Source organism: Bos mutus, chromosome 6 (assembly GCF_027580195.1).
Source record: "Bos mutus isolate GX-2022 chromosome 6, NWIPB_WYAK_1.1, whole genome shotgun sequence".
Taxonomy (NCBI): domain Eukaryota; kingdom Metazoa; phylum Chordata; class Mammalia; order Artiodactyla; family Bovidae; genus Bos; species Bos mutus.
In genome coordinates, this window is record NC_091622.1 from 45,736,270 (window position 1) to 45,761,546 (window position 25,277).

Below are 25,277 nucleotides of genomic sequence, written 5' to 3' on the forward strand. Positions count from 1 at the left end.
AATACTTTCAGTTTTCATGTTGGATATTCATTTGGTGTGTGCGTAGCAGTTGAGTGCATTTTGGTGTTGAAAAACTTGTGAATGCTGGGGTGGAGAATTTCAGCATTTTCAAGATTCTAGATTTAGAGTTCAGTTATTTTACCAGAAACTCCTACTTTGCGGGGAAAAAGGGAATTTTGCTGCTTGGGAATTTGATACAACTGTTTTACCTTTTCTTAGATTTTAGATAGTTTACAGTTATATGCTTTTGCCTCTAGATTTATGACAGCCCTTCTGCCTCATCTTTGAAGTTGAAATGAGGAAAGCGCTTAAGAGTGCTATTTGGGTTGATGAATACTGCTTGTAGAATCTTGTGGAATGCATTCATCAAATGCAGTTAAAGACATTTAAGTGATAATCTTTAAGGTAAAAGGGCTTCTAGTGTTAAAAGAGCTTTAATTTGTTCAGAGTGCTTACTGTTATGGAAATATTAAAAGCTTGGAGTTTTCTGTGGGAGTTGGGGGAAGATGGTCTGGTGTACTTAAATGTTGCCTAAATATTCTGGTGCTGAAATAATAGGTATTAGATTTTGCATTGTTACTAGACTGAATATACAGTTCTGGACACTGACCCCCCTCCCCCCCCAACCTACTAGTTGATCATTACTTTAGAAGATATGTTATCTATAAAGTCATTTGGAGTGTCTTTTCATTTATAAACCAGGAGAAGTGCTACTAGTAGAGGATATACAAGTGTGAGGAATATTGGTGCTGTGGAAAGCATTTTTTTTTAAGGCCATGATTAGAATTAGTTTGAATTAGTTTAATTTTAATTAATTGAAAATCACCTTTCATTATTGATACTAGAGGCTTGTGTGAAAATTTGCAGTCTGGGTTCCATGAGTGCATAACACCAACAATCATTTCGTCTTCCTTATTTGTTCCTAGTGCGAACTCATTCTTTGGAAGGTAAAATCTTGAGCACACACTGTTGTTTCTGACTGTAAGCAAAGTATGAAGTGTATTAATGGAAGGTATTTTGCTCTGACTTGTGCAGATAAGAATGAGAACATCATAAAAGCAACTTTAAAAGATCAAGTTGTGTTTTTTGTTTTTAAATTGTGTAAGACCTTTATTTTGTGACCAAATAAAACAGCACTTTTATTAAATTACATCAAACAGCAGCATATTTAGAAACATATAGCATGAGTTGTGATTGGGAAACTTTCATTCAGATTATTGACTATTAAAGCTTTAAATTTATTGTGCATGCAAATTGCAGATGGGTCTGTAGAGTATATTTTCAGGAAAAAGTATGAGAGACTCACTCAGAGTATTTTCACAACTATTCTAACATACGGTTTTTAAATAAGTTTAAAACTTACCTGTTGTTCTATACCAGCAGATTTTTATCAGTATCTTAAGTGGCTAAGATAAAAAATAATTTGGGGAGAGGAGGAAGCCACTCTTGACAGCTATAATTCATTAAATAATCTTTGCCACTCTTGATGGACAAAGTATTAGGGGGAAATTGGTGTTTGAAAGTTCTTGCAAATCTTAATTGTGGTATTCGGTCATTTTAAAAGATGTATTTTAGGAACCTAGGACTTGGCTTTAAAACATTATTTTATATTTTGCTTCCTCCTAATACGAAATCTCATGTTATTTCAACTAGGGGCAGTATTTTCTCATGGATTGACTAAAAGTTGTTATTTTTGGCATCTGGCTTTGTGATTATTTCCAAGTTACTCTGCTTCCCCTGGGCCAATTTCCTAACTATGTAGTAAAATGGGAATTGTAGTAACTTGCCACATCTGCACAGGACTGCTGTGCCTTAGGATTTGCAGAAAGCATCTTTGGATGAAAGGTGTGGCTAAAAATCTAGGAATTCTTACTGAAATAAGCTGATGTGAAGTATGTCATATTTTATAGAAAATTACATAGAAGGTTATGAACTAAGTTCTTGGGAAGTCACAGTGGTGATAGTGGGATGAAAAACCCCTGAATATGTACTATAGTTTGGGTAGTAAAATCAATACTTTTTTTTTTTTTTTAAAGGGACATGGATAAGTAAAACAGATTACAAGGTGGTGTGTGTGTGTGTTGTGTAAGAGACTGAAGATCTGTCAGACTCAGATGTAATAACGCATTTAAAATTGTGGGATGCTTTTCCTCTGTTGATTTGTTTTCCGCACATGGTAATTTTTTAAAATGGTAGCACAAAACGTTTTCATTAGACTCTAGGCCAGAATGTTAATAGTAACAACTAATTTTCAGTATAACTGATATATTTTTTAACACTTTGTCATTTACTCTCAATATTTTCCAACAAGCAGGACCTTAATTTTGGACTTGACATTTGGCCTAGGAAAGTCTTTTGCATTTGGGAGACACTGTAGATATTTATTGAACAAACAAAACCTGTTGCTTCTCTGTTCCTGGTAGATGATGTCATGTCCGATTAGTTCTGCAATCCAGGTGTTCTTTCTAAAACTAACCCTTTACATTGTAATTTTCTCTTCTGAAAAACTCTTGAATCTGTCTCTTTCATCCTCACTGCCACAGTTCGTGCTGTCATCGTTCTCACCTATCTTACTATAGACATTGCAGCTTTCTCTTTCTGCTTGTGGACTCACCCTCTGTGTCCAACTTCCACATAGTCTTTCTGGAGTGAATCTGATCACTTCACTCCTTAGTTTAAAAACCTTTCAATGGCTCCCCCTAGCAGCTTTTGTTAAGAGAGGCAGCAGAGTGCAGAGTTTATGAGCTCACTTTTAGGATTTAATCTGAACTGGGTTCCTAATTTGTCTTTGCCACAACCTCAGTAAGATTGACAAGCGATTTCACCTCTCCTTGCCTCCTCCGTGAGTTGCAAGGTAATTATTTTTAGCTCAGTGGGTTGCTGTGAAAAGTAAATGCAATAAAACATTTTAGGATACTTGATACAAAGCAGGTGCTGAAAAAAATGTTAGGATGGCATGTAGGGGCCTCTATAATTATTTCATTTACCTTTTCTTCAGTGAGACTGTTTGCCTTTCTGTCCCTTCATAGTCAATTCTCCAGCCATATTTAAGAATTTGGAGTTCCTTGCTTGGGCTCAATCAGCAGTTTAATATATCCATGTGCTTGACAAGTGCTGGTGTTAGTAGATTTGGGTCTGAGGATATTCTAACTGGATTCACCAGGCTGGGTTCAGTGCCTCTGCATGTATTCATGCAGAACCAGGTGTAATTCACTTGGAAGTGTCATAACACAATTTTTTTTCTTAATATATTCTTATACTCAAAAGAGTGTCTAGAACATGATGGGGGCTTCAGTAAAAAGTTTTTTGGACAAAGGACTTGGAGGACTTTGAAGTCTTGATACAACATGGTTCGTGTAAGCAGAATTTCATGTGTACAGGGAATATGTTGATTGCATAAGGAACTTAGCTGCTGAAATACCCAAAGGAATTGATATTTTCAGCTGAAGGCAGCCCATATAGCTCCTGAGAATATTGCAGTACAATTCTTAGGCAAAAGCTCCTTTGGATTATTAGAAAATAGTGTATTGTTTGTACAAACTGACAGGCTTAAATATCGTATTTTGTTTTTTTTTGTGTAGTTGACTATTCAGTGTTTCTCACAAGGTTACATCGTTTTTAAGTGTTTTAAATACTTCTTAGATGCGTAGGGACATATATTAAACCTTAAGACTCTGTAGACTGCTTTTTTGGGGATCCATGTCTTTGAACCAAGTAAGTTGATAATCTTCAGGAAAATTCAGGCTTTGTAGACAAATTACTCACAGATAATTTCTCCAAGCTTCAGATTCTACCTCTATAAAATAACGAATGATATTTTTGTTGTATTTATCGGTGAGGCACACTGACTATCAAGTAAGGTAAAATATGTGTCAGATAAAACAGTGTATGTGTAAGTGATTTGTAAATCGTAAAGTTCTGTGTACAAATACTTTAATTATAGTAATCAGTTTCTTTTGGTAACCTTTTGCAGTCAGGATTCAAGATGGACCTTTTTATCTTGCAACCTGTGGTTTGTGGGTCATGTTTTAGAAAGGAGCAGTGTATTTAGTGTAGAGCACCGCAGCCCTTGAAATATGTTCCTTGGCATTTTGAGCAGACATATTTGGTACATTAATGCTTGACCATGCATGTTGTTACGGAGTAATCCCCAACTTTTGGGGGTCTGCTTCTAGGCACTCTAGTCTCTGCTTGGACAGCCATAATGATGAAGGAATGTTGAATGTCCAATTGCTAGCATCTCTCAGACACCCTGCCCACAGTTCTGGATGCCCTGTAGGCCTGGCACAACATCATGATATCATTTACGCTTCATTAGGCCTGCTCCTGCTTCAGGAGGTGAAATGATATCCTGATGGTGTGAAAAGGGTAATGCATTTCCTGCACACAGTTTACTACTGGGGAAAAAAAACAAGTATTGGGGGCACTGTGGCTTGGTTTGTATAATTGGTTGTAGTTACTTACCTGTATAAATGTTTGTGTATGTTTGTTATGTTTAGACAATGCAGAGTGATAAGCATGACAACTTTTCAGTCAGGTTGTAAGTTCATGACAGTTTTGGGAATATTGAAATTATTTAAGTTTACAAAAGCAAAAAGAAATGACTGCTTCTTAGGTATCCTAAGTGGCAAAAGCCTTGCAGTGAAAATGCTGCACTAGTTGGATGTGAGATGGAATACACTAGAAAATCAAGTTAACCCCTTTAAATTCCCCACCCATGCTTTGTTTTCTATATTCAATATATTTAATTTAGCCCTAGAACTAATGTTTTTTGTGTATGTGTTAATTAGAGTTATAAATGGATAAGAATTTTGTCTAAGTTTGTATAACTAGGAAAAATGTTTATTTCTTTGAAATGAAAGTTGCTCAGTCATGTCTGACTGTTTGCGACCCCATAGACTATACAGTCCATGGAATTCTCCAGGCCAGAATACTGGAGTGGGTAGCCTTTCCCTTCTCCAGGGGATCTGCCCAACCCAGGGATTGAACCCAGGTCTCCCACATTGCAGGCGGATTCTTTACCAGATGAACCACAAGGGAAACCCAAGAATACTGGAGTGGGTAGCCTATCCCTTCTCCAGCGGATTTTCCCGACCCAGGAATGCAACCAGGGTCTCCTGCGTTGCAGGCGGATTCTTTGCCAACTAAGTTATGAGGGAAGCACAGCTTTATGCAATTGCTTTATGAAACCCTATTTTTTTTTTTATTACATGATAAAGATTGTGTTATATAACTGCAATATTAGTTGCCTTATAAAATAGGGAATCGGTGTTACAGGTATTTTTTATTATTATAAATGAATTCTTTTGTAAACGGGTATATTCTCTTTTTAGAAAAGTGCTGCTGCTTTAAGATCTTGCTTTATTTTTCCAGCGTACTTTTTATTTTGGCTGTGCTGCATGGCTTGTGGGATCTTAGATCCCCCATCAGGGATCAAACCTGTTTCTCAGCAGTGCAAGTGCTGAGTCCTCTAACAACTGGACCAGAGAATTGCTTTTTTTTTTTTTCCTTTTTTCTTTTTTAAATGGAACTTTTTTTAAAGGGTAGTTTTAGGTTCACGGGGGAGCCTTGTGGGCTGCCGTCTATGGGGTCTCACAGAGTCGGACACAACTGGTGTGATTTAGCAGCAGTTAGCAGTTGGGTTCACAGCAAAATTGAGGGGAATATTTTCCGTGTACTTCTTGCCCCCACACAAATCACCTCTATTATCAGTATCCCCCAATAGAGTGATATATTTGTTATACTTGATGAATTTACATTGACATGTTATATCTCCCCAAATCCAGAGTTTACAGTGGGGTTCACTGTACATTGGGGTACATTCTGTAGGTTTGGACAAGTGTGTGTGTGTGTGTGTGCGTGCATGCATGCTCAGTCATGTCCAACTCTGCGACCCCATGGATTGTAGCTTGTCAGGCTCCTCTGTCCATGAGATTATCCCACAGGGATTCTGGAGTGTATTGCTATTTCCTCATCCAGGGGATCTTCCCAGCCCAGGGATTGAACCTGCATCTCCTGTGGCTCCTGCATTGGCAGGCAGATTCTTTACCACTGAGCCACCTGGGAAGCCCTTGGACAAATATATCTACAAATGTGTCTCCCATGTAGTAGCACAGAGTAGTTTCACTGCCCTGTAAGATCCTTTGGGCCCTGCCTGTCCATTTCTCTCTCCGTCCCTTATCCCATCACGGAAACCCCTGAACTTTTTATTGTCTCCATAGTGTCCAGCATACTTTTTCAAATCATTTAACTTTTGGTTTGAATATGAGGAAATTTTTCATGCAAAAAATTATATAGTTCTGTACATAGCTCCTGATCTACCCACTAACTGGAGAAAGTGAAAGTCACTCTGTTGTGTCTGACTATTTGTGGCCCCATGGAATATACAGTCCATGGAGTTCTACAGGCCAGGATACTGGAGTGGGTAGCCTTTCCCTTCTCCAGAGGGTCTACTGAAACCTAGCTAACTGAGTATTTACAAATGGGAAAGTCTGAGTGAGGTGAACAGGTGTAAGAGCATCTACAGAACTGAGAGTCTGTTTTCACCAGCTTTTAAGTAAATACAGAGTATTTTTGCATACTTTTGTAACATTTGACATAATATTGTAACAGACATCTTTCTGCAAGTATGTAAATATATCTGTATTATTTTTTTTCTCTGTATCTAATCTGTCAGCAAGCTTCATGAGAACTGGATCAGTATTTTACTTATGTTGCCTAATTGTGGAGCAACTGCTCTTGGCTAGTTTGTACAATACTTGCTGGATGAACAGGACTTGAGTGGATTTAATAAAATATAATCCTTGCCACTAGGTGGCACTTAGTTTAAGTGATAAATAAAGCTGACGCTCAGCTAGATTGGTTTTTCTATGCAGAGCCCATTGATAAAATGACCCCCTGGATTCATTCATGTTCAGCTCTCTGCCAGTTTTGGACTGTACTTTCTCAAGTGGGATATGAAACATATAGCAAATAGAAACCTAACTTAGAGTGTTGAAAAACAGAAAGTATAATGGCATTAGAGTTTGTCCTGTGGAAAGAAGCTGAAGTGAAGCTTAGTGAAATTGACAGGTGATCAAATTTCCCACTGCTGAGTGTATTTAAAGCGAAGTCTTACATTTTAGCCCTTGTTTTTTGTTAATAATTTGTGGATCATTTTAAAGAAGATTGGGAATTAGTTTCTTGGATTTAATGAAAGATGATGGAGAAGTGTGGTCTGTAGGGATACTGGACTATGATTCTATATCCTCTTATTTAAATTCTGGTACGTTGTCCTCTTGTTGTTGTGGAATAACATATAGAAAGTACCTGCATCCTGTGTGACAAAAATTGTTAAATTCATTAGATTCAGGAAACTTCAGATCTGGAAAAGACTTTGTTAATCATATGTTCTAAAGTAATTACTCACTGAAATGTAGACACAGATTAAATAATTTACCCGTAGCTAATGGCTGAGACACATTGAGTATCTGAGCTGAGACTAGTGCAGGGAGAGATTTATGCTGGTCTTTTATTCTTTTGTGTTTATACCACTCTGCTGCCTTTTGAAGTTACGTGCACTTTGTTTTTTAAAATACTTTTCTTCCCCTATTTTTGTGGGCTCAGATGAAGAATACAAGTCTCGCAGCCCCAGGCCTGGGAGTGCTGCTGCCAGTTTGCTTGACTCTAAGCCTTTCCCCTTTGCTGTTTCCCTGTTCTTTATCTTGTACTGTATTTTGACTGACCAAGGTGGCCACATCCTTGTTCTCACTGCACATCTCCTCAGTCACTCTGCGTTAGTTGCCCCTATGCAAGAACTGCCTGGTTCACTTAACTCCTGGTTCACTCCAGTCTCTGCTTCTTGCCTCCTTAGCTTCTTAGTTCTGCCACTTGGCACTAAATTGCACCTGACTATTTCCAAAACTTCTGGAAGAGAAAATGGCAGAAGAGGAGATAGAGAAAAAAGAAGACTGTCATAGGGAAGGAGGCCACAACTTGAAATTGTATACTGAAAGATGAGCTTGTTTATAAATTTGATGATTTTCATACAGTGATTTTTCTAATGTATTTATGACAAGATAATAATATTTACTCTCTTGACTGCTCAGATGCTAGGTTGTGTCCAACTCCTGCAACCCCACAGACTGTTGTAGCCTGCCAGGCTCCTCTGTTCATGGAATTCTCTATGCAAGAATACTGGAGTGGGTAGCCATTTCCTTCTCCAGGGGATCTTCTCTACCCAGGGATCGAACCTGGGTCTTCTGCATTACAGGCAGATTCTTTACCATCTGAGCCACCAGGGAAGCCCCTCTTGACTGTGGAATTCATTAAATCTGTTGTCTATCATCTCTTCTTATCCAAATGACAAGGAAGTAAATTAAATCCATTTCAGCATTCCAAAGATAGTAGGGATAGTTTTGGTTTGGTGGTTTACTTGTAGCTTATAGTAATGAGTGTCATTATTTGATTTAAATGCATAGTGCTGAATTAATGGGAGTTGTTGCTTCACTGTTGGGGAAAAAAAACAAACCCTACACAGTTATAGCTTTCAAAGATTATTTATTTCACAATTATCGATAAACAAGTCACGTTTCATTCTGGCTTTCCTCTGTGCTACAGTGTGATGGGTACATTTTAATACAGACTTTAGTGGCATGTTAGTCCTTTAAACTTTCTTAGCTGTAAGTCCTTGACGTTGTCAGTTGGAAAATTAAATCTTTTAAATTACATTAGAATTTAAATTCATATAGTAGCTTAGGTGTGCTGTTGCTTTATTTTTTCATTTCATTTTACCCTGTTTCTACAGCTATTTCAGAGAAGTGACTATCTTGATGTGCAAGTTTTTCTTAAGGGCTAGTTAATGTCATCTGTAAACACTCATCTTGATTATTTCTCTTGTTGGAAAAATAATATGTTTGTTATAAGAAATTCAAAAGTTACTTGAATATATCATGTAAAGTGAGCCACTGTAGTCTTCCAGTAGGAAATTAGCTACTGTTATCAACTGGGAGCATATTCTTAAACTTTGTTTTAAATGGAAATGTTAACGTTCTATATTTAAAATGTCCTTAGTTTAGCAACCACATTTTTTTTTTTTTTAAAGCAAACAAAATATTTAAGGGGATTAGGGAACTGACATTTTGGTTGAATGTCTCCTGAGACCGCAACTACACTGTGAAGGGAGATGGTATCTCCATTTCATAGATAAGTCTGAGGGTCAGGGATTTAGTGATTTAACCCAGGCTCACACAGCTTTCCTTCTTCCTTGCCACTGCCCTGCCCTGTACTCAGAGAGCTTCTGTTTATCTCTCCACCTAAATGTTAATCATTTGAAAGCTTCCAAGCTCTCTAATAGATGGCAAGACAGTCCCAGATATAAGTAAGTCTAATACGAGGCTTAGGAGATTATTATATCCTTCTCTATTACAATACTTCAAAAATAAACCTTTATTTTTGACTAGTGTTTGAACTCAAAAGGTTCTCTGAAGTAGCATCATTTGTCTATAAGTAAAAATTTAAAAATAATCTTGTCGGATACTCCTGGGATAAAGTTAAATCAGTTAAATCCTCTTTCCTCAATTTGTGTTTTTAGTTTTTATCCATCATCTTACTCCTTTTCCGCCTAGAGACCAATTTTCAGGTCATTTAATTATTTTGTATACACATTGTATGACTTTGGACAATTTATATAATTGTGTTGTAACTTAAGTTTCCCCAATTGTAAAATGGGGAGTATATCTCAGAATTCTTGTGAGGATTCATGCATGTATGCAAACAGGCTGCCAGACTTGGCTGTTCTCTGAGAATTACTTGCTGCTGATTTCCTTTCATACATTTCTTTCAAGTCACTGCTTTACCACTTATTTTTATATCCTTCTTTTTGTTACATGTTAAAATCTGATTTTTCATCCCAGACCGTCAATAAATAACCCTTCACCTGGCTCCCAAAACCTGGTTTTATTTTTCTGCATCCTTTGTTTTTTGTTGACCATGATGTCTTTGTTCTTGACTGTTAAGACACTATGTTAACCTCTTGAACATTCCATCTTTTCTACCTATTCCGTCTTTAGTCTTAAATATTGTGGTTTGCAGTCTTTTTCTTTCCTTGCTTTATCTATTCTTTGACTTTATATTTGTATCATTGCCTCAGATGTTTATATCTGTATTTCTAAAACTACTACTAGTTGTTCTGTAGGCCAGCCAAATTTGTTTTTTCCTACCACCTAGACCTGTTATAGCATCCTATAAAATAGGCTTGTTATTTAGTCGCTAAGTTGAGTCTGACTCTTTTGCAACCCCGTGGAATGTAGCCCTCTGTCCATGGGATTTCCCAGGCAAGAATACTGGAGTAGGTTGCTATTTCCTTCTCCAGGGAGTCGTTCCAAACCCAGGGATCAAACCCAAGTGTCCTGTGTCTCCTCATTGCAGGTGGCTTCTTTTACCACTGAGCTGTTTCATGTTCTGGGCTCTCCTTTCCTTGCTCACTGCCATCGTTTTATTCTCCAGGCCGGTTTCGTCTCCTGGTTGGACCACTGTCATAGTCTTGTCAGCTCCTTCCCCCGCACCCCCAAATTGCTTCTGTCTTTAATCTGTGGCTTTTGGTAGCTCATTATTGTACACCTGTTAGTATTGGGAGTTTGTGGGGTTACCTTGTAACCTATTTTTTTTCTTAACGTTGTCCACATATTTTGATTTTGTTGTCCGGGTGCTTTTTATGTGGAAAGGCTGAAAAACTAAGCTGGTGCCACCACCATCCTAAAATCCTGTCTTGAGCTTTTTAAAAAGAATCATTTAGACAAATACATATTCCTTGTAAACAAAGATCAATATAGTAAAGTGAATAAGATAGTTCCACTGCACATCTAAAATCCCAACTCCCAGAGATATGCACTGCTTACAGTGGGGTGAGTATACTTTCAAACTTAAGGGCAAACTCTCTGCTTGTGCCTTAGATCCCTTGCCTTCTCAGCTACTCTATGACATTGGCTAGCTCTCTGGCCTTCCCACTGGTCTCAGTTTTTACCGTTTTAGTGAAGCGTTCTTGACGATATACAAACATGCTGCTTTTTCTCATCTGGACTCCCCACTCCCCACTAGTTCCTATTTCTCTATTTCCCTTTGAAACAAACTTTGAACGAGGAGTTCTTTCTATCTCCAGTTACTCTTACTCCATTTCCCCTAAACCTTTTTTTAAGCCAGGCTTTTGCCTGGACCACGTCAGCAAAATTGTTCTTATCATAGTAGCCAGTTCCCTCCATACAGGTGAATGTGCAGGCCCCCCTTGACTTGACTTGATCAGTGGCATTTGATATCTTCTTCAAACTTTTTTTTTCTTTGACTTCTAGGATACCACACTTCTGGTTTCCCACCTCACTGGCACTTTTTTTTTTTTTTTAATCTCCTTTATAGTGCTTTTCATTTTACTGCATTTATCCTACTTTTTATTCCACATTTTGTTCTCTTTCCCTGTTTTATTTTACTCACTGGCATGTATCACCTTCTAACAATGTGTGTTATTCGCTTTTTGCTTTATTTCTCTTCCCCACTGGAATATAGTGGGTACGCAATATGTGTTTGTTGAATGAATGAATAAATGAAGTGTTCTAACTGCATCACTGTTTGAATGCTCTGTTGTTTTCTCATTGATTTTAAAGTCCTACTTTTACTGTTGTATGTTATACTTAAAAAATTTTATAGGCCCCCTGGTACAGATACAGATTCATCTAATGTGGAGTCCATGGGGTTGCTAAGAGTTGGGCATGACTGAGCGACTTCACTTTCACTTTTCACTGTCATGCATTGGAGAAGGGAATGGCAACCCACTCCAGTGTTCTTGCCTGGAGAATCCCAGGGACGGGGGAGCCTGGTGGGTTGCTGTCTATGGGGTCGCACAGAGTCGGACACGACTGAAGCGACTTAGCAGCAGCAGCAGCTTTGAGCTCTGTTGTTGCATTTATTTTGTGCTGTGTTTAGTTGCTCAGTCATGTCCAACCTCTTTGTGATCCCATGGACTGTAGCCACCGGGCTTCTCCGTGGGGATTCTCCAGGTAACAATACTGGAGTGGGTTGCCATGCCCTCCTCCAGGGAATCTTCCCAGCCCAGGGATGGAAGGCCTTGCCATTGTCTGGAGAGGAAGATAGTGTTCTTTTGTTTTACAGAAACTTAACCAAGTCCACCTGCTGGTTGGTGGGGGGTTGAAATTCAAACGCATGTCTCTGGATTCCTGTCCCATTGCCATGAACATCGTCTGGTGATGATGCAGTCTAGTGTGATGATGCTACTGGGCATCCTCCCTTCCTCATGTGTGGTTAACTCTTAGTCATCCATCGGCACGTGATTGGCTGTGCTCACTAACCACAGGAGCCCCTTCCTCAGTCCAGGCAGAAAACAGATCTGATGCAGAAGGCTAAAGTTGCATAGGGAAGCGGTTTATACAGGAGTTTTTTTAAATAGACTTTTTTTTTTTAAATAGACTTTTTAAAGAACAGTTTTATGTGGGATTTTTGCTTCTAAAGTTTATTATATGATTTTGGAAGGAAGGTTTTTGAAAACACAGGCTGGTGGTCATGAAATAGACACAGTTCCCCACTAACTAATTTGATAATATCCCTGCTTCACTTATTTTCTGTGTAAATGATAACTTAGATCTAGGCTTTAAGTTAGAAATGATACTGTATGTGCTGGAAGGCTTTAGAAAGTAATTCTCACACCATGTAAGTGAAAGGTATCACTGTTAAAAATGAGTCTCATGTTTTTGATACTTGAGATATATACATTCTTTTTATTATACTGGAGTACTTTTCATTTTGTTTTATGTAAAACTGTTAAAGTTTTTTTGCTGTCAAATTTTGTTGTTTTTCTAACTAAGACAGCAGCTGTGGATGTGGCTTAAAAACTGATGAACATCTACAATGATGAGCCTTTATGGAGCAATGAAAGGCCGCTCACAAATTATATCCACAGTTGCAATGAATTCTGTGTTTGTTCTCTAAGGGTGAGTGTGTTTTGAGAGGGATGAGTTAGGACAGTACAAAGAGAGTGTTTCTATTCTGGGACTCTTTGGAGCAGTCATTTCTATTACTGCTCTCCGTTTCTTATGATTTTGAAGCAATTTGGGATATTTTGCTTGACTTTTTGATGATCTTTAACTGTATTACTTGGATATGTGTACAGTAAAGGTAAACTGTAATTTTAGTTGGTTTATGAACATGGTTTCTGTCATCAGATATTTTTGCATTGGGCAATTACTTATAAGCAAGTACTTATGAATGATGCTTTACCTATGTCTTCTGTTTAAAGCTATAAATGTTGGATTGTTTGGAACTAACCCACTCGTTTTCTTGCTTGGAGAATCCCATGGACAGAGAAGCCTGGCCAGCTGCAGTCCGTGGGATTGAAGAGTCGGACTCAACTGAGCAAGTAACACACATAATTAACTCCTACATAGTGTTTAGACACAGTGTATATCCCTGTTTTCATATCAAAAGTATATGGTTTTAATATGTTATTGAGCAGATCCAAATAGTTAAGTATAAATTATTAAAGATAGTTTTCCTCTGAGATGCTAAAGATCGCACCTAAAACTGAGCTACAAGAAATAAGGGAACCGCAGTTATTTTCTGTTAAAATATCTAGAAGATAAAACTTTTCCATTCTAGAAAATAATTTATTTCAAAAAGACAATAAAAAAGAGAGAATGGTTGAAGAACAATAGTTAAAACAAATGAGACTCTGACCAAAAATCAAACAGAGCAAAAAATCCCATAACTGAATCTGTGGGATTATAGGTCAGTATTTATGCAGTTATTAGAATATGTATTTGCAAACTTCTAAACTATGTGTTTAAATCAACATAATAGATTCACTTTATTTGTAAAGGCAATGTTTAACATGCTTCCTAATCATAAATTGCTTATTATTGAAGATATTAAAAAAATACAGGTTGAATATGCTGTTGAAATTAACTTTTTTGTTGTTAAACTGTCTCATTCTTTCTAGTGGTTAAGAGAGTTTAAGAGTTTTTTTTTTTTCCTGAGAGTTTAGACTTTGACAGTAACGTCTGTTCTTTTATTGTGAAGCACAGGATTTTATGCACATTAGAAATCATAGTTTTTGTGAATTGTAGTTATTATCCACAATCACTTTTAGATATAAAAGTGTTCCCAGTGAGTTACTTCTGATTCATAATCAGATTTTAGTACAGCAGATGTAGACTACCAGTGGAATAATTAGCCAAAAATATTAGGGGATTAGAGAGCCCTTTGTGTAACATTTAGCTTTAGTTTTTTGGCTAGTTTATATGAATAATTAAAGTTTTGAGGCAGTTAAATTTTCTTTTCTTCTCTTGGGATTTCACAGTTGTCACTGGTAGCTGTAATCACTAGGGAAATAGAAATATTATTTCCATGAATAGATGGCTTTTCCAGCACTCATCTCTGGCAGTGCTCCTGAGGTTTCCGTTTATGTTGGACTATTTACTAATCACACCAACTTGGTATACTTTGGAAAGATGACACCTGGCGACAGAATGTGATGTAGATATTAGAATGACTTAGTGAACTTGAGAGAACTCCCAAAAGTTGGAAGTGTATGAAATTCCCATGTTCCCTGGGGGAAGTTAGTCTGTTCCTATGAGAGGGATCACCTAGTGATGGATACTTCTTCCTCATTAGCTCTGACATCAGCGTGCTGTTTTCATTTCTGCTCAGTCAGATAACTAGCCCAACCGTGCTTTGAGGCACTGGTAGGCTTTTGTTAGGATTAAGGATAGGTTTCTATCGTGTATGAGGAAGAGTTTCAGAGGATACAGTGATACAGTTATTGAAAATTACAAAATCATGCCTTTTTTTCTGCTCTAATGTGAAGCTTTTTCTTGGTATTAATAAGATTATCTCCCGGCGCACCGCCGCCGCCATGCATCTGTTTTCCTTTTCCTTTAATTTTTTTTTGGTGGAGAGGGGCCCTGCTGCCTGGATTGTGGCATCTCAGTTCCCTGACCAGGGGTTGAATCCAGGCCCTCGGCAGTGAAAGCGTGGAGTCTTAACCACTGGACTGCCAGGGAAATCCCATTTTGGAAATTTTAAAACACAAATATTGGGCATCCACATGTATACCTATGCTCCTGAAATTTCAAAGGCACAAGTCTACTATTAGGATTCTACAAGTTTTGCATTTGTAAGCTACATTTACTCTGTAGCAAGAAATACCTGTATTTTGAAGTCATTTTTTAAAAATTAATTGAAGGATTATTGTTTTACAGAATTTTGTGGTTTTCTGTCACACATCAACAAGAATTAGCCACAGGTACATCATGTCTCCTCCTGCCGAACCTCCCTCCCATCTCTCTCCCCATCCCACCCTTCAGCCTGTCACCGAGCCCCTGCTTGCGTTCCCTGACTCATACAGCAGATTCTCACTGGCTCTCTATTTTACATATGGTACTGTTGAGTTTCCATGTTTCTCTCTCCCTTCTCTCTCCTCCCCTCCCCCGTGTCCATAGGTCTGTTTCTCCATTGCTGCCCTGAAAATAAATTCATCAGTGCCATCTCTTCATATTCCATATACATGTGTCAGTGTATGATATTTATCTTTCTCTTTGTGACTTACTTCACTCTGTATAATAGGCTCTGGGTTCATCCATCTCATTAGAACTGACTCAAATGTGTTCCTTTTTATGGCTGAGTAGTATTACATTGTATGTATGTACCACAGCTTCTTTATCCGCTCATCTGTCTTTGGACATCTAGGTTGCTTTCATGTTCTAGCTATTGTAAATAGTGCTGTGATGAACATCGGGGTACATTCAATTTTGGTTTCCTCAGGGTATATGCCTAGTGGGATTGCTGGGTCATACAGTGGTTTTATTCCTACCTTTTTAAGGAATCTCCATCCGGTCTTCCAGAGTGGCTGTATCAGTTTACCTTCTCACCAACAATGCGAGCGTGTTGCGTTTCTCCACACCCTCTCCAGCTTTTGTTACTTGTAGACTTTTTGATGATGGCCATTCTGACTGGTGTGAGGTGGTATCTCATTGTTTTGATTTGCATTTCTCTAATAATGAGTGATGTTGAGCATCTTTTCAGTCCTTGTTAGTTGAAGTCACTTTTTAATGATATCCAAAAGGAATCTAATGACAGAATTTGTGACGACATGTTATTTTAAAAAGACAGAATGGAGCTTTATTTCTTCAGTATAACTGCTTGGGGCAAGTTGTAAGAGTGAGATTAGTCTTTTGGAGTTATTAGAAATTTGTCAAGAAGTAAGAAAGCTGGTCGGAGAAGGCAATGGCACCCCACTCCAGTACTCTTGCCTGGAAAATCCCATGGACGGAGGAGCCTGGTAGGCTGCAGTCCATGGGGTCGCTAAGAATTGGACACGACTGAGCAACTTCACTTTCACTTTTCACTTTCCTGCATTGGAGAAGGAAATGGCAGCCCACTCCAGTGTTCTTGCCTGGAGAATCCCAGGGACAGGGGAGCCTGGTGGGCTGCCGTCTATGGGGTCGCACAGAGGTGGACACGACTGAAGTGACTTAGCATAGCATAAGAAAGCTGGTGCTTTACACATTTTGTTGGAGTGGGAGGTGGTGGTGCCATTTGTTAGGATGAGATAGCACTGAGATAAATGACATAGTGGAAGAGTAGAGTTCGTGTTGGTGGGGAGAAGTTTTTGGTTTTGAACATGTTGTGCCGAGGCCTGTGTGAGAGAGTTAGTTGAAAGTTTCCAGTGGCCAGTTACATATATAAATTTTTTTTCTGTGGTTTCTGGAGCTTGGGAGAGAGAGGTCCCTTTTGGAAATATAAACTTGAAGACTGCTAGATAGTAATTAAAACCTGGAGTGTGGGCGAAATCTCCTCAGGAGTTAAACAGAGACAAACCTCTGGTGAGCATCAGCACTTAAGGTAGAGGTGTAAAAACTAGTAAAGGAAGGTTATCACTAGAGGTGAAACAAAACCTAGACAGTGCAGTGTCACCAAAACGAAGAGCGTGCTTCCGGGAGGAGGGAAGCCTGTCGTTGTGTCACATGCTGCAAAGAGGGCGCGTGAAATAAACACAGGTGCTCACCAGTTGAGGACTTTAGGATTTCAAATTGGTAAAAACAACTTTAGTGAACTAGTGGGAGCTAGAATGTGGTTTGACGCGGGCTGAGGAGTGGTTCAGAATTTGGTGGGAATGGAGCCTATGTGTGGTGATGGAGCTTTTTAAGGTGGAATTGCCTTCATTTGTTTATATGCTTATTGGAAGGAACACAATGAGGGAAGGGGATGAAACGTAATTGAAACTCCTTTTGTTGCCTTTTCTATAACATTGTACAGCTTCTTATGTGTTAATGGAAAGTCACCGTTAAAAGTGGCTTTTGTTGGGGAGAGGGACACACATTTGCTAATGCTATGACAGTGAAGACATTCATGAACTTGACTGATATTCTTAAACTTTTCAGAGGCTTTCCACATTGACTATCTCATTTTGATGAGGAAAAATATTCTGTATTGTTTTTCTCCTCAAGGGATGATGTGTATTTGTTGATTCTTTCATATTGTTTTTTTTGGCTTGGTGTCCCTAGTGATTAACTGAGGCATTAACTGAGGCGGATTTAATTAATTCACGTGAAGCCTCAGAAGCTTGCCTGTCTTCTGGTCTTGATCAGTATATATGACAAGAGCAGTGTGCCGCCTGCAGCAGTTTGTTTTGTTTTGTACTGTATTCCAGTCTCTAGACTTTTGGTTGTTAACCTGTACCAGGAAAAAGTTAACATACACCCCGATATATGTGATTATGTAGTAATAAATTATTTGAAATGTACTTTGCTAATATTCACAATGAAGTATGTACAGAAATCTCAAATGTTGTGATACAAATGAGGTGAAGATTTTAAAGATACTTTTAATAGAATGGTAGAACCCCTTTTTATCTTCGCAAGTATTTTTTAGGGAGAGCAGTGTAGTTAGTTTTCTTCATTATTTAAACTGTATATATATATATGCTTATTATTTTTTTTAAATCTTGGTTTATACTTTATGAGAGTCATTTAGAGAGCTAGTTGTAAGTTGTTTTATTTCTGTACAAATCATGTAATTTTATAGTTGAAATGTCATTATTTAAATGCCATGTTTACCTTAAATGTTTTTAATTTTACAAAAATAACTGCCGGATCACATACCACAGGAAGCTCCATGCCTCACAGGAAAAGTAATCAATTGGGGAACCTCTTTGTATAAAGAAAAATGAGTAATTCTTCTGATTTCACAGTCCTTTTAGGTGCTTTGCTCTTGTGTGAAGACGAAACCTCTGTGTTGTAGAAAAGATTTTCATGGTTACTCCTTATTTCATGAAGCTGCAGTGTTTTATATAATTAACCATATCCATGACATCTGGTAGTACTTTGTACAATTCGGTTGTCATTTTCTTTGCTTGCTAATTGAAAGGTGAAATGAATAAGTTTCTTGTGTGATGGGATCTCAGTAAGCTTTTTATAGAAATTTTTATTTTGAGTAAAGTAGGCACTCTCATAGCAGATGATATTCTAGATTTTCCATAAAAAGTTTTAAATAAGTAAAGAATCTCCCTCCTGAAGACACCTTGTCTTTTTGTTCAGTTTTCTGTGCCTTGTACCTAGAAGAATGCCTGTCATGTAAAAGGCAGTCAGTAAGTATTTAACTGTAGAATGAACTTGCAGCTGGGAACATATTGATATTTTCCTGTATTTTCTTAGAAATCTTTGCATTTCATCAAGAAGCCAGCAAAGACTGTATAAACTGAGGCACATTAGAAAAATATAACTACTCACTTTATGACAAATATCCTATAGTACGTAATTTTTTCTAATACTAGTTCTTCTCCCCACCATAATCTTGAACAGTATTTTCTGTGTATATTTATACAGTAGTTTACTCACAGAAAGATACATTTTGGTTTATGTTCATGTTATTCCCCAAGTCATATTTAAGCCTTGTCTACCACTACAGGAAAAATAAGTTTTTCCCCATGGTATGTGTTTCTTATCTTATACTATTTTATAAGAAATCATAAAAGAAGCATCTAAACTTAGTGATTTCCAAAGTTCTAAACTGGAAATCGTGACTTTAAATCTTGCCAGAGAGAAAAAGCTCACAACCTAGAGATCTGTTAATGTTTTAAGTACTTAAAGTTTTAAGTATTTACTAATTGTTGTTGCTTTACACTGTCATTTGCTAATATATTGGGGCAAATTTTATACACAGGGAGACGTTATTGTTGGTAATAGGTGTAAATCTGTGTTTTAAAAAGTTATCTTTATCTTCTTTTTGACTCTTACTGTATCTGGTTAATCATTTTTACTTGGTAAAGAGGGAGTACTAAGAAGAAAAGGTCCCCTTCTGCCATTTATCTGTTTAGTGTGCTTAAATTATTAGTATTATCTCCAATGCTACTTTTGTTGCACGAATTATCTTAAGTCCCTCACCTGTTTTCTGTGGGCTCAGGTCATTAAACTAGGTAATTTATGATATGTTGAAACAGATCAATGAGGGTACCATTATCAACCCTTCACATTGTGGAACCCTCTTATTCCCTCAGTCTGGGACTATCTGACATAAACTGACTGAGCCCTAGTGATATATTCAAAGTTTTGGAGTGCCAGCTGTATCCCGAGTATAATATTTATTGAGATAAGGACTTTAGAAGAGAAAGAATGCTGGAAATAGGATAAGGAGTGTCAGGAAGAGGTTGCAACAAGATAAAGTGTTTTTGGAAGGTCTCTGAGATGGGGACACTTGTGCAAAGGACCTTAAGGATAAGGTGACAATGTGAGGCATGTTTGTGGCAGAGCGTTTGAGGAAGAAGGAACAGCAAATGGAAAGACCATGAGGCAAAGTGTGCCAAGGTTAGATATGGTGTGTGAAATGAAGACAGGAGTCAAAGCTAACCTCATGTTCTGATTTGAGCAATGGTATTAATTACAGGTTCCATCATTTGATATGGGAAACAGGTTTTAGGTGTGAAATTGGGAGATGATGACATATGCACAGGAATAATTTGCTTGTGTGGTTTCTGGAAAAATGTCATGCAGGCAGAAAACGTGATTTTGAATAACTCTCACTCTAAATTGATGATACAGGTGGCACAGTGGTAAAGGACCAGCCTGCCAACGCAGGCAATTGCAAGAGATGTGGGTTCAGTCCCCGTGTCGGGAATATCCCCTGGAGAAGGGAATGGCTACTCATTCCAGTATCCTTGCATGGAAAACTCAGTAGACAAAGGAGCCTGGAGGGCCACAGTCCACAGGGTCGCAAAGAGTCAAGCAGGGCAGAGTGTGCATGCACACATGGAAGATGAACTAATTTATTATAATTGCTCAAGTCAAAAGTAATGAAGGAAACTTTCCTGGAGTAAATGAAAGTGTTTTACATATTAATTTTTGATTACTTAAATGATTACTTGAAATTTTCTTGTTTTATTTTATAAAATGCATAACCTCTTTTCCCAACTCTGTTGATTTAAACAATAAATGTGGTAATACTGTACAGATTACTGTGTAATCTCCGACATGAAAAACATAATAATGAGACTATATAGATAGAGACAGGGAAATAGGAAGGCACAACATTAAGACTATAATAGAAAAAAGAAATGCATTTTTGACCACTGTGATATTGTGATCTATAAATCTGGTCGTCAGATGACCAGAATTTATTTCTCATACATGTTAGGTCTTGTCCACAGTTCCTGACTCAGAGCTCCTAAAACCTTTTGAATTTCCTAAATAATGAGAGTGATAAAAAGTGTCTTTTGTTATGTTAATATGTTAATGAGGTAACTTTCCGACCTTTCCCCATTCCTTGCCCTTTGCATCTCTTCCAGTTTGAGATATATGCTTTACTATAAATCAGTAATGTAGTAAGATTGTAGTAACTCTACACATGGACATCACCCACATGGTCAATACCGAAATCAGATTGATTATATTCTTTGGAGCCAAAGATGGAGAAGCTCTATACAGTCAGCAAAAACAAGACCGGGAGCTGACAGTGGTTCAGATCATGAACTCCTTATTGCCAAATTCAGACTTAAATTGAAGAAAGTAGGGGAAACCACTGGACCATTCAGGTATGACCTAAGTCAAATCCCTTACAATTATACAGTGAAAGTGAGAAATAGATTCAAGGGATTAGATCTGATAGACAGAGTGCCTGAAGAACTATGGACAGAGGTTCGTGACATTGTACAGGAGGCAGGGATCAAGACCATCTCCAAGAAAAAGAAATGCAAAAAGGCAAAATGGTTGTCTGAGGAGGCCTTACAAATAGCTGTGAAAGGAAAGAAGAGAAAGGCAAAGGAAAACAGGAAAGATATACCCATTTGAATGCAGAGTTCCAAAGAATAGCAAGGAGAGATAAGAAATCTTTCCTCAGTGATCAGTGCAAAGAAATAGAGGACAACAATAGAATGGGAAAGACTAGAGATCTCTTCAAGAAAATTACAGACACCAAGGGACTATTTCATGCAAAGATGGGCACAATAAAGGACAGAAATGGTATGGACCTAACAGAAGCAGAAAATGTAAGAGGTGGCAGGAATACACAGAACTGTACAAAAAAGATCTTCATGACCCAGGTAACCACGATGGTGTGATCACTCACCTAGAGCCAGACATCCTGGAGTGCAAAGTGGGCCTTAGAAAGCATCACTATGAACAAAGCTAGTGGAGGTGATGGAATTCCAGTTGAGCTATTTCAAATCCTGAAAGATGATGCTGTGAAAGTGCTGCACTCAATATGCCAGCAAATTTGGAAAACTCAGGACTGGAAAAGGTCAGTTTTCATTCCAATCCCAAAGAAAGACAATGCCAAAGAATGCTCAAACTACCGCACGACTGCACTCATCTCACACTCTAGCAAGGTAATGCTCAAAATTCTCCAAGCCAGGCTTCAACAGTACAGGAACCGTGAACTTCCAGATGTTCAAGCTGGATTTAGAAAAGGCAGAGGAACCAGAGATCAAATTGCCAACATCCCTTGGATCATCAAAAAAGCAAGAGAGTTCCAGAAAAGCATCTATTTCTGCTTTATTGACTATGCCAAAGCCTTTGTGTGGATCACAACAAACTGTGGGAAATTCTTAAAGAGATGGGAATACCAGACCATCTGACCTGCCTCTTGAGAAATCTCTATGCAGGTCAGGAAGCAATAGTTAGAACTGGACATGGAACAACAGACTGGTTCCAAATTGGGAAAGGAGTACGTCAAGGCTGTATATTGTCACCTTGCTTATTTATATGCAGAGTACATCATGAGAAACGCTGGACTGGATGAAGCACAAGATGGAATCAAGATTGCCGGGAGAAATATCAATAACCTCAGATATGCAGATGACACCACACTTATGGCAGAAAGCGAAGAACTAAAGAATCTCTTGACGAAAGTGAAAGAGGAGAGTGGAAACATTGGCCTAAAACTCCACATTCAGAAAACTAAGATGTGACATCTGGTCCCATCACTTCATGGCAAATAGATGGGGAAACAGTGGAAACAGTGACAGAATTTATTTTTCTGAGCTCCAGAATTACTGCAGATGGTGACTGCAGCCATGAAATTAAAAAAAGATGCTTACTCTTTGGAAGAAAAGATATGACCAACCTAAACAGCATATTAAAAAGCAGAGATATTACTTTGCCAACAAAGATCCATCTAGTCCAAGCTATGGTTTTTCCAGTAGTCATGTATGGATGTGAGAGTTGGACCTTAAAGCTGAGAGCTGAAGAATTGATGCTTTTGAACTGTGGTGTTGGAGAAGTCTCTTGAGAGTCCCCTGGACAGCAGGAAGATCCAACCAGTCCATCCTAAAGGAAATCAGTCCTAAATATTCATTGGAAGGACTGATGCTGAAGCTGAAACTCCAGTACTTTGGCCACCTGATGTGAAGAACTGACTCATTGGAAAAGGCCCTGACGCTGGGAAAGATTGAAGGCGGGAGAAGAAGGGACGACAGAGGATGAGTTGGATGGCATCACTGACTCAAAGGACATGAGTTTGAGTAAGCTCTGGTAGTTGGTGATGGACAGTGAGGCCTGGCATGGTGGAGTCCATGGGGTTGCAAGAGTCGGACATGACTGAGTGAACTGAGCTGAGCTGAATGTATTAAGCGTGAGCCACTCTAGCAAATTAGTCTTCCAGGGAGGACGTGCTGCAGCCCATGGGGTCGCAAAGAGTCGGGCACGACTGAGCGACTGAACTGAACTGAAGGAGGGGGTCATGGGAACCTCTGATCTGTATAGGTGATTGGTCAGAAACACAGGTAATAACCTGGGCTTGAGGCTGGCTTCTGAAACCCCAGGTGAAGGTCATTGGAACCTCTGAAACCAGAGTTCCATCCAGTCTTTAAAATCCCATGCATGGAGGAGTCTGGTGGGCTACAGTGCATGGAGTTGCAAAGAGTCAGACATGACTGAGCTACTAACACTTTCACTTTCCTTTCACATTGTATTAGGTATTATAAGTAATCTAGAGATGAGGATGTGCATAGGTTTTATGCAAATCTGGGTAGGTAGTGTCAGAATTGAGTTGAATTGTAGGATACCTTTCTGGTGATCAGTGGATTGTTTGTTGGTGTGGCAATTAGTTATCAGAACCTAAACCTATATTTAGTCACTTAACTTAGGTCTCCGGGTATCACTTGGGTAATTTTTTCCGAGAATGCTTTGTTATAAACAATTAATTCTGGGCAATTGTGTATGAAAATATATATTTTATACGTCCTGTTTTCTAGGCAAATTATGTTTATCTTTCTATGTGAGCTTTTTGTTTTGATGCTGTATTTATAGCTTTGGAAATTCATGTAAGCTGAATAGCCTTAGATTATTCAGTAGAATCATTCTCCATAGGATCATCTTCTCTAGTTGTTAAGAAATGAAATACATTAAGAGCTGTGTTGGGGTATGTGTGTTTCTCATGTCTACATTGATCTTTGTTTAAAGATCAATAAAAAATCATCAAAGTATCATTAATCACTCCTGCTGCATTTTACTCCTAGTGGAGCAGTTTTAACACACATTATTTTCTCTATAGCATTGGAGTTTACCTCACAAAAAACTATCTGTGGCATTTTGGTCAGTCCATGTACTAAAGGTTCATAAGGGATGTTTTGTATAATGCACACTGGAGTTGCTGCCAAACTTGCTTGGTGGCTCAGACAGTAAAGAATCTGCCTGCATTGCAGGAGATCCAGGTTCAGTCCCTGGTCGGGAAGAGAAAGAAGGGAGAAGGAAATGGCAAACCCACTGCAGTATTCTTGCCTGGAGAATTCCATGGACAGAGGTGCCTGGGGGGCTACAGTCCTTGGGATTGTAAACAGTAGGACATGACTGAGTGACTAACACTTTCACTTTGTATCTGCAGATTCTGCATCTGAAAGGTCAATCATGATTCGAAACTATTTAGTGGGAAAAAATTCCAAAAGTTCCTAAAAAGCAAAATTTGAATTTGCCACTTGCTGGCAGAGCTTTTTTTTTTTTTTTTGGCAGAGCTTTTTATATAGTATTTATGGATATTTGCATTGTATTTCATTGGAAAAATGGGGCTTCCCTGGAAGCTGATATGGTAAAGAGTCTGCCTGCAATGTAGGAGACCGGGTTCCATCCCTCGGTTGGGAAGATCCCCTGGAGAAGGAAATGGCAACCCACTCCAGTATTCTTGTCTTTAAAATCCCATGCAGTGAGGAGTCTGGTGGGCTACAGTGCATGGAGTTGCAGAGTCAGATATGACTGAGGAACTTCACTTTCTTTTCACATTATATTAGGTACTATAAGTAATCTAGAGATGAGGATATACACAGGTTTTATGCAAATACTGTGTTATTTTTTATATGGTGCTTGGGCATCTGTAGATTTTGGTATCTGAGGGGGTCCTGGAACCAATCACCTGCAAATACTGAGGGACGACTATGTAGCTTAACAAAACTTGAGACTTGCAGATTTGTGCAGTGAAAGGAATAAGCTCATGGGCGAAAAAAGAGTTGAGACAGACTAGTGAAATTCCCTGAAACTCTGATCTTGGATAATAACTAAAAACAATAGCAATCCTAATAATAAAAAGACTAGGATTTGTACCTTTTTTTACTGTCAGTCTGTGGAATCTCAAATGTTAGGCTCAGCCTCTTCTAGTTGTAGGTCCTGGAAGGGCACTGCTTCTAAGAGGCTATCTTCATTAAAATGAAAAGTTAATTTTATGTGTAGCATTCTTCATTAACCCATTGTTTTATTACTGGAAGGTTGTTGTTGTTGTTGTTTTTGCTTCATTTGCACAGGCAGCTTTGGCAGATAGGT

General features: G+C 38.4%; 1 protein-coding gene and 1 non-coding gene across 6 annotated transcripts in view; one reads left to right on the forward strand and one right to left on the reverse strand.

Annotated features, from left to right (window-relative positions):
* Positions 1-25,277, forward strand: part of RBPJ (recombination signal binding protein for immunoglobulin kappa J region) — a 241,823-nt gene that overhangs the window by 128,152 nt on the left and 88,394 nt on the right. The window lies entirely within an intron of this gene.
* Positions 8,211-8,282, reverse strand: TRNAY-GUA (transfer RNA tyrosine (anticodon GUA)). Its single transcript has one exon. It is a non-coding gene; the product is annotated as a tRNA-Tyr (tRNA).